Source organism: Glycine soja, chromosome 18, assembly GCF_004193775.1.
Source record: "Glycine soja cultivar W05 chromosome 18, ASM419377v2, whole genome shotgun sequence".
NCBI classification, from domain to species: domain Eukaryota; kingdom Viridiplantae; phylum Streptophyta; class Magnoliopsida; order Fabales; family Fabaceae; genus Glycine; species Glycine soja.
In genome coordinates, this window is record NC_041019.1 from 48,536,483 (window position 1) to 48,545,428 (window position 8,946).

Below are 8,946 nucleotides of genomic sequence, written 5' to 3' on the forward strand. Positions count from 1 at the left end.
CTACAGCATACGAAAATGGGACATCCCCTGTTTCACAATATTCCAAAAAGTTAATGTACGTGTTGTTTTTTTTTAATAAGAGTAGGCAGAAATATTAAACAATAAAAGGGAGCATAAAGAAAGAAATTGAGACGGCAAAGGCTTTCATTATTCTGATATGAAGTAACGTATTTAAAAGCATGGAAAAGATAATAACTGCTAACAAAAAGATAACATCACTAACAGAAAGATAACACCACTAACAAATCATGCCTAGAGAATAGGATCAAAACTACTTTATCCTATCAGTCAACATGACTTTTATTTTTTCCATAAAAATAGCATAAAAATCTTATCTACTATAATTTGTTAGGCAGTTTCAACAGTCAAATCTTAACACTCCTCCTTGACTTTGGAACTGCAAACTCCAAGCTTTTGTCTCAAGTATTTAAATTTGGCTTTTGGAAGTGCCTTGGTCAGAATGTCAGCACTTTGATTCTCTGTTTTGCAGTACAATAACTTCACTTCTCCTTCCCTTTGAACTTCTCTTAGAAGAAAAAGCTTTATCTTGAAATGCTTAGTTTTGCCATGAAACACTGGATCATTAGCAATTGAGATTGCAGCCTGGTTGTCCACAAAAATCTGTGTGCTTTCTTCTTGTTTCATATGCAAATCTGTCATAATTTTCCTGATCCAAAGAGCTTGATTCACTGCAGCAACAACAGCTACATACTCTGCTTCTGCAGTTGATTGAGCTACAACTTCTTGCTTTTTAGAACACCAAGAAAAGACTCCAGAACCAAAGGAAAAACAATAACCAGAGGTGCTTCTCATGTCATCAATACAACCTGCCCAGTCACTATCAGAATATCCATGGAGCTTAAAATTATGAGAATGAGAGTACATTATACCATAGTCTAAAGTGCCTTTAACATATCTAATAACTCGTTTGGCAGCTTGAAGATGAACTTCACTAGCACAATGCATGAACCTTGAAAGTATACTTACTGCAAACAAAATGTCAGGTCTGGTTGCAGTAAGATATATTAAACAACCAATCAAGCTTCTGTAATGCATTTCGTCAACTTTATCAGCTCCATCATCCTTGCTAAATTTCTCCTTTTGGTTCATTGGAGATGTAGTGCTTTTGCAGTCCTCCATATGAAACTTCTTGAGTATTTCCCTTGCATACTTCTTTTGGTGAATGAGGATTCCACCATGATCTTGTTTCACCTCCATTCCCAAAAAGAAACTCATTAAGCCAAGATCTGTCATTTCAAATGCTTTAAACATTTCAGCTTTAAACTCCTTTATGAGTTTCTCATCACTTCCTGTCACAAGTAAATCATCAACATAGACAGCAATAATGATTAAATTTGCATCTACCAATTTCACATATAATGCAGCCTCACTTGGACTTTTGACAAATCCAAGATCTTGAAGATGATCATCTATCCTGCTGTACCAGGCCCTAGGAGCCTGTTTAAGACCATATAATGCTTTTTTCAACTTGTAAACTTTCTGCTCCTCTCCTTTGATTTGAAACCCCTCAGGTTGCTCTACATAAATCTCCTCCTGCAAGTAACCATTTAGAAAGGCAGATTTTACATCTAAATGATAAACTTTCCACCTTTTATGTGCAGTCAAGGCAAGTAGCATTCTAATTGTATCAAGACGTGCAATTGGAGCAAAGGTTTCTGAAAAATCCACTCCAAACACCTGAGCATAGCCTTTCACCACCAACCTGGCCTTGTATTTATTTACAGAACCATCTGGATTAAGTTTGGTTCTATAAACCCATTTTACCCCTATAGGTTGTTTGTGTTGAGGTCTGTCCACTAGCTCCCATGTGTCATTTTTTTCTATCATCTTTAACTCTTCCTTCATAGCATTTATCCACTTGTCATCCTTTTCAGCTTCTTCAAATTCTGCAGGTTCTAGGACAGCTACATTACTCTTTTGATAAATCTCAGATAAAGATCTTGTACCTCTGACATGAATGTCATCTACATCATCATCTAGGAACTGTGGGAGTTCTGGCAGCTGCTTCCTTATTGGCTTATCCCAACTCCATTGTTGATCTTCCATAAATTTGACATCTCTACTCACAAGAATTTTTCCATTTTGAGGTTGGAAAATTCTGTAAGCTTTGGAGGTGTTGCTGTATCCAATGAAAACTCCGGGTTCTGCCTTTTTATCAAGTTTGTCCCTTTTAACCTGTGGAACATAAGAGAAACAAACACAACCAAAGATTTTTAGATTTTGTAAATCTGGTTTGTAACCAAACCAGCCTTCAAATGGAGTTTTTTTGTGCAGAACTCTTGTAGGTAGTCTATTCAGCAAAAATACTGCAGTGTTTGCAGCCTCCGCCCATAGCTCCTTTGACAACTCCTTTTCATGCAGCATACACCTTGTCATCTCCATGATACTTCTATTTTTTCTCTCACTCACACCATTTTGTTGTGGGGTGTAAGGTACGGTGAGTTGGTGCTCAATGTCAACTTCTTCACAAAATTTATCAAAAACATCATTTTTGTATTCCTTCCCATTGTCAGACCTTATTGTTTGCAACCTGCAATCACTTTGATTCTCCACCAATGCATTTAAAGATGATACTCTCTGAGGTCCCCCAACATCTGTGTGAACTAATTGCAGCTTTTGAGTTGCTCTCCAAGTTGATTGAGGAAATGGTTTTCTGACTAGCTTACCATATTGGCAAGCCATGCAATCGGCTAACTTGTCTTCAAGCATTGACACACCTTTCACCAAGGCATGTTTTTGCATGTATAAAAGTCCAGCAAGATGGAAGTGTCCGAGGCTTTTGTGCCATAGTTCAACATTGGTGGCCATGCTTGAAAAAGCTATTTGCTTCTCCTCCATTAGATTTAAAGCATAGCTTTTAGCCCTCATTTTCACCTTGAATACGTCTTTTCCTTTTGCATCTTTGATCAAGCACCAATTTTCTTCAAATATAACTTTGAAGCCTTTCTCTACAAGCTGAGCAACACTAAGTAGATTTTGATCAATGTCAGGCACATATAAGACATCAGAGATATATTTCAAACCTGTCAAGCTTTCAATAGCAACAATCCCTTTTCCCTTGACTGAGATGAAATCACCATTTCCAATTTTTACTTTGGAAACAATGGTTTTGTCAAGTTTTTTAAAGAGGTTCAGGTCATTGGTCATATGGTTTGTGCAGCCGCTGTCTATTAACCATGAATCACTGGAACTATTGCTTGTGGCAAAGCATGTTGCAACAAAGAGTTGCTCATCTTCTCGTTCCTCCGCAACCACCTTTGCTTCCTCTGATTTGGACTTGCATATTCGCTCTACATGTCCCATATTGCCACACTTTCTGCACTTGACATCTGGCCTCCACCAACATTTTCTTTCAGGATGATTTGTCTTTTTGCAATGCGGACAAGGAGGAAAGGTCTCACCTTGCTGCTTGTTGGAGCCTTCTGATTTTTCGTTCCTCCATTTGTTGTTCTTCTTGTCTTTGCCACCTCTTGAATTTTGTGTTTTCGTATGAAACGCACCTTGTACCACCTCCTCTTGTCTCATCATTCTTCTCTGCTCCTGGGCTTGTAGAGCATTTATGAGTTCTCCCAAGGTGATGGTTGACAGGTCTTTAGACTCCTCCAATGCTGATATCTTCGATTCATACTTCTCGGGTATAGTGACCAGGATTTTTTGCACTATTCTTTCATCAGGAAAGTCTTTCCCAAGAAGCCTCACTCTATTTGCTATGCCTAACAGCCGGTCAGCGTAGCCTTTAATTGTTTCAGTCTCTTTCATGCTCTGCATCTCGAATTCTCTGCCCAAGTTGAGTACTTGCATGCCTTTGGTTCTTTCACAGCCTTGATATTCTGATCTGAGATAATCCCAAATCTGTTTGGCAGACTTGAAGTTCATAATTCTTGTAAAAATAATTTTTGACACAGCAGAGAAAAGGCAATTTTTAGCCTTAGCCTTTTTGGTCTTCCTTTCTCTGTGATTCTTCATCTGAGCCACCGTTGGATCTAAAGGTAGTTCAGGAACATCATAGTTTTCTTCTACTGCCTCCCAAAGATCCAAAGCTTCAAGATGAGCAGTCATCCTTGCAGCCCATAATTCGTACTCCTCACCATCAAAAATTAGTGGTGAACCTGCTGTGTATGATGTTTCTCCCTCCATTGTGATTTCTCTCAACTCACAGATCCCTTAAAGATAAGAGCTCTAGATACCAATTTGTTGTTTTTTTTTAATAAGAGTAGGCAGAAATATTAAACAATAAAAGGGAGCATAAAGAAAGAAATTGAGACTGCAAAGGCTTTCATTATTCTGATATGAAGTAACGTATTTAAAAGCATGGAAAAGATAATAACTGCTAACAAAAAGATAACATCACTAACAGAAAGATAATACCACTAACAAATCATGCCTAGAGAATAGGATCAAAACTGCTTTATCCTATCAGTCAACATGACTTTTATTTTTTCCATAAAAATAGCATAAAAATCTTATCTACTATAATTTGTTAGGCAGTTTCAACAGTCAAATCTTAACCGTACGTGAGAATTCTAATTAGTAGGCACCTTCACTCAGTCTTCTTCGTAACTAAAGGGAAAAAAACACAACAATTGGACTCAAAAGCATTAACTAATAATCCTTATTTTCTAACAAGAACGGACATCCACAAAATAATTATTAGTTCTTATAAATTTAGTTCACTAATGAAAACCAGACCAACAGCAAACATTGACTATATTTCTTTCTTCTTTTTTGGATCAGTACTATATTTCTTTCTTCTTCTACTTTTTTTTTTTTGGAAAAAAATAGCTAGATAAAACCGTAAATATTTGTATCTCTTCGAACAGTATATATATGACTATAGTTTTCTCAAGACTTTTCTGTTTTTTTTTTTTTTTTTGTCGTCGTTGCGGTCAACACCCATGCTGCAACCTTCTTATTTACGCTGCACGATTCTGAATGACGAGCACATCAAATGGTGGACTTTACAACAAAAAGTTGAATATTTTATTGCGGAGGAAGCAAATTGTCGATTGCATGTAGACGCGTAATATCAGAAAATATTTTGTGGACACTCAATATGCCATTCAATATCGAGAGAGTAAAAGAAAGAAAAAAAAATATAACTAGTTATGATAGAATTTATGATATAATAAAAGAACATAAATAAAAAAAAATAAGAGATATTAATTGAATATATAAAATTATTAGTGGTTTATGTATTAATACTCTAAAATATCAAATTGTCGATTACATTTTGATGCGTAATATCATCTTACGCAGGTGCCCTGGAAAATAATTGTTTATAATCTCTCTGTAATTTTCCTTACATTTTCAGTCTACGCTATACTTTGTATGTGTGTATATATAATTAAATAAATTTTATCTATTAATTTATTATTATTATTATTAGGTAAATAATATAGCATCATGTTCACTCTAATTTTACCGTACCTTACGCGTTGGCTAACTTGGATATGTTGTTGGATTAATATGGTGGTTCTGTCATCAGTAGTTGTCTCCATGTAAATCTTTAATTTGCTGTATAATTCTTTTGTTTCTTAATCAACTAACGAAGTTGGTATACCCAATGACGGGGGTCAATAGTTATACAGTAGAGTCAACGTTTAAGTTGACGTATTATTAACCCAAAATCTAATTAATACTATCAGTAGTTTACTAAGTCAAGTAATTAACGTGAGTGACATTCTTATGGTGGCCGACACAATCTGGAAATATTCGACCAAGTGCAGAAGGAACTAACGCCTTAGAATTAAGAATTGGTTTTTTAGTTTTTGTTGTGCACAGAAAGGAAAATGTTTTTATAATAATTAAAATTTATAACAAAAAAAATGTTTTTTTTTACATAAGGTAATTTTAAATTTATGATAAATAGTTTATATTATTATACAATGTTGTTTTTAATTATGGACATTTTTTTAAATATGTTGAAATTCAATTTAGCTCTAAAACTATTGAAAAAAATGGATTAAAAGAGATAAAAAAAAAAAGCAAACTCTTATTAAAAAAATTCATTAAAGCACTTTCAAAATAGCTAATACTATGAGTATGACTATTGTAATTTATACAGAGGATAAGATTACCCAATACACACTATAAATATATAGGAGTATGATATTGAAATCAAGCTAAACCACTCTACCCACATTAATTAACCCATCACTCTTGGCCTCTAACAATCATTACCAATGAGATTTCATCTTGTCCTAGTATTTCCTTTCTTTATAACCTTATGCTTCATAAACTATGTAGCAACCAGTCACTGCCTCACACATCAGCAATTTTTGTTGCTCCATATGAAGCACAACCTTGTATTCAACCCTGTCAAATCAGAAAAACTGGTCCACTGGAACCAAAGTGGTGATTGCTGTCAGTGGAATGGAGTAACATGCAATGAGGGGCGTGTGGTTGGTCTTGATTTAAGCGAACAATTCATTACAGGGGGGCTAGACAATTCTAGTCTCTTCGATCTGCAATATCTGCAGGAATTGAATTTGGCTCACAATGACTTCGGTTCTGTGATTCCTTCCAAGTTTGGCTTGCTGAAAAATTTGAGGTACTTGAATTTGTCAAATGCTGGCTTTGTGGGGCAAATTCCAATTGAGATTGGTCTTCTAACAAAGATGGCTACTCTTGACTTATCTACTTCGTTTACTTTAGAGCATACTCTAAAACTTGAGAAGCCAAACATAGGAGTGCTTATGAAGAACCTCACAGAAATCACAGAACTCTACCTAGATGGTGTAATGGTATCTGCCACTGGAAAGGAGTGGTCTCATGCATTATCTTCAATGCAAAAGCTTCAAGTTTTGAGCATGTCATCCTGTAACCTCTCAGGACCAATTGATTCTTCACTGTCAAAGCTTAAGTCTCTCTCAGTGATTCAATTGAATTTGAACAATGTGTCAAGTCCAGTACCAGAATCCTTGGCAAATCTCTCAAATTTGACCACCCTGCAGCTTAGCAATTGTGCATTGACTGATGTTTTTCCAAAGGGTATCTTCCAAATGCAAAAGCTAAAGATCCTTGATGTGTCATATAATCTGGATCTTCATGGTTCCTTGCCAAACTTCACACAAATAGGATATCTTCAAACCTTGAATCTTAGCAATACAAATTTCTCTGGACAGTTACCAGGTACTATTTCCAATTTGAAGCAGTTGGCTATAGTAGATTTATCTAGCTGTCAATTTAATGGAACACTCCCAGTTTCATTGTCGAGACTCTCCCATCTTGTTCACCTGGACTTGTCATTCAATAACTTCACTGGCCCTCTACCATCTCTCAATATGTCCAATAATCTCAAGTATCTATCCCTTTTCCAAAATGCTCTCACAGGACCAATCACATCCACTCAATGGGAGAAGCTTTTAGACCTCATTAGCATCAATTTAGGCGATAACTCCTTTAGTGGAAAAGTTCCATCAACCCTCTTCACACTTCCATCACTACAGGAGCTTATTCTTTCTCATAATGGATTTGATGGTGTGTTGGATGAATTCACAAATGTGTCATTCTCCAATTTACAATCTGTTGATTTGAGCAACAACAAATTACAAGGGCCAATTCCACAGTCATTTCTTCATCGAAAAAGTCTTGGTTACCTCCTTCTCTCTTCAAATCAATTCAATGGCACTATACGGTTAGATATGTTTCACAGACTGCAGTATCTACAGACATTAGGCCTTTCTCACAACAACTTGACAGTTGATACCACTTCTAGTGGAGACCATGGCCTTTCAGCATTTCCTAATATGACAAATCTGCTTTTGGCTGACTGCAACTTGAGGAAATTTCCATCTTTCTTGAAAAATCAATCCCAACTAGTTTCTTTAGACTTGTCCAACAACCAAATTCAAGGAATGATACCCAATTGGATTTGGAGATTTCATGATATGGTTCACTTGAATCTTTCCAACAATTTTCTGACAGGCTTGGAAGGACCCTTGGAAAATATTAGTTCTAATATGTTCATGGTTGACCTTCACTCCAACCAACTTAGTGGGTCTATTCCTCTTTTCACAAAAGGTGCTATCAGTCTGGACTTCTCAAGTAATAGATTCAGCATTATACCAACTGATATTAAAGAATACCTTCATTTCACATATGTCCTGTCCCTTTCAAACAATAACTTTCATGGAAAAATCCCTGAATCCTTTTGTAATTGTTCTACTCTTAGAATGCTGGATCTTTCCCATAATAGCTTCAATGGCTCCATTCCTGAGTGTTTGACCTCAAGGAGCAATACTCTCAGAGTATTGGATCTAGTTGGGAACAGGCTAACAGGTTCAATTTCTGATACAGTTTCTAGTTCATGTAACCTAAGATTCCTTAATCTCAACGGAAATCTCTTGGAGGGTACCATTCCAAAATCTTTGGTCAATTGTCAGAAACTTGAACTTCTGAACCTGGGAAATAATCTATTGAGTGATAGATTTCCATGCTTCTTAAGGAATATTTCCACTCTTCGAGTGATGATTTTAAGGTCAAACAAATTCCATGGTCACATTGGATGTGAACACATTGGTAAATGGGAGATGCTTCAGATTGTTGATTTAGCCTCCAATAATTTCACTGGTACACTACCAGGAACACTCTTGCAAAGTTGGACAGCAATGATGGATGATGGACCTGAAGCTAAAGAAAAGTCTGGCAATTTATTTTTGCACATCTATGATTTGCATCAGTCTTTGCGTTACAGGGATATGGTTGTGAAAATGGACAAAAGTCTTGTTTTGATATTAAACAAACTGATAGTTTCCTTATCTTACAGAACCATTGAAAACTTGTACTCTTATTTTGTCAATTCATACCAATTGCAATGGAAAGGAGCCTTCTTGGATTCAGTTACTGTTGTCAACAAAGGCTTACAAATGAAGTTGGTCAAAATTCCCACTGTTTTCACTTCCTTGGATTTCTCATCAAACCATT